Source organism: Solanum tuberosum, unplaced genomic scaffold, assembly GCF_000226075.1.
Source record: "Solanum tuberosum cultivar DM 1-3 516 R44 unplaced genomic scaffold, SolTub_3.0 scf00139, whole genome shotgun sequence".
Classification (NCBI taxonomy): Eukaryota; Viridiplantae; Streptophyta; class Magnoliopsida; order Solanales; family Solanaceae; genus Solanum; species Solanum tuberosum.
In genome coordinates, this window is record NW_006239063.1 from 711,587 (window position 1) to 713,187 (window position 1,601).

The following is a 1,601-nucleotide window of genomic DNA, read 5'->3' on the forward strand; positions in this document are numbered from 1 at the left end:
AAAAATGAGAAAGTAAGTAGTAATATAATATTTAATTTTTTATATAAAAAATAGTATTTATGAAATAAATTTATCAAATAAAATATATAATTAAAAATCCTTTTTTTTATTCCTACAAAGATCCATAGCATATATATATATTTTTATTATTATTATTATTATTAAAACTTTAGTTAAATAAGAGCCAAAATTGGGTGTCAACAGCTTGCCTCTTTCTTTGTCCATGGAAGAGAGTAGGGAAGACGTGGACAAAGAAACATTGACACAATCCAATTTTAGGCGACCCACTAAAATACACCTTGAGCAAAACTCGGCAAGAAATGTTTATGGAGTTATGGCCGAACTCTGGCTTCTGAGTTGCCTATATATCTCAGGCTTCACTACAACAAATTATGGAATTAGCAACAACTTTTTAGCAACAACTATATTATTGTTGGCTTATATTGATAAATCACAACAACTTGATTTAATTGTTGGTATATCTTTTAATTTTTAACCACAATATTTTTGTTGTTTCCAAATATATTAGTATTGTTGCGATATTATATTGTTAATAATAATTAATATAATAAGTTTCAAATATTAAAATATTGCAACAACGTTTTCGCAACAATAATGATATTGTTGCCCAACTTTAATAATGGCAACAATTTAATTTGTTGCTATCTTAAAAAATATTTGGCAACAATTTTTTTTTTATTGTTGCTAATATATTTAATTTGACAATAACTTAAAACAGTGTGGCAAAAGATAGATTACTTTTAGTTTTCCGCCAATCCAATCGCGGTTTTTTTTTGTTTCCGCCAAATTTTTTTGTAGAAGTTTAGAATTTTTATTTTCCTTCGCAAAAACTTACGCCTCTTCAGTTTTGGGGAAAACTGAAACTAGGTTTCTCGTTCTTGTTTTACTAAAGAAGACGTTGTTCTTGAAGTCTATCTGGTGAGTTTTCTTTATGATTTAGTTTCTTTTCACAAAGTTTGGTGAATTCTTGCATATGACTTTCTTATGATTTAGTCTCCTAGGTTATTTTGTAAAATTTGATTTGCATTGTTAAAGTTCAATTGGTTTTGATTTAGTCTCTTTGGACAGATTAGTGGGATGGGATTCCTAGTTGTATTTCGGTTTGCCTGGAATAGTGGTGGTACGAAATCATGATTTTGCTCTGCCGACTTTTGATAAATCCGAGAGCTACAGCTGCATCAATGGGAATTTTAATTCAAACAACATCTTTGATTTATATGTTTCCGCCATCTCTTAGTTTCAGTGTATCAACAAGAGTGGCCAATTAGTTAGGTGCTAGACAACCAAACAAAGTGAAAATTGCAGCAATTGTAGGCCCTGTTGGTAGCTTCATATTGGGGTTTTCTGCTCTGTTTTTTGCGGTTACAGTAAGGAAAATTTGGGCAAAAATGTTTACTAATGACCAAGACATTCTGACATTGACGTCTCTAGTTTTGCCGATAATTGGGCTTTGTGAAATTGGAAACTGCCCCCAAACGACTGGGTGTGGGGTGTTGAGACGGACTGCATGGCCGAAAGTCGGTGTGAATATTAATTTGGGTTGTTTTTATCTAGTGGGAATGCATGTAGCTGTTGATTGA

At 31.6% G+C, this 1,601-nt stretch overlaps 1 pseudogene; it reads left to right on the forward strand.

Moving 5' to 3' along the window:
• Positions 1 to 1,601, forward strand: part of LOC102580871 (protein DETOXIFICATION 49-like) — a 2,205-nt pseudogene extending 604 nt beyond the window's left edge.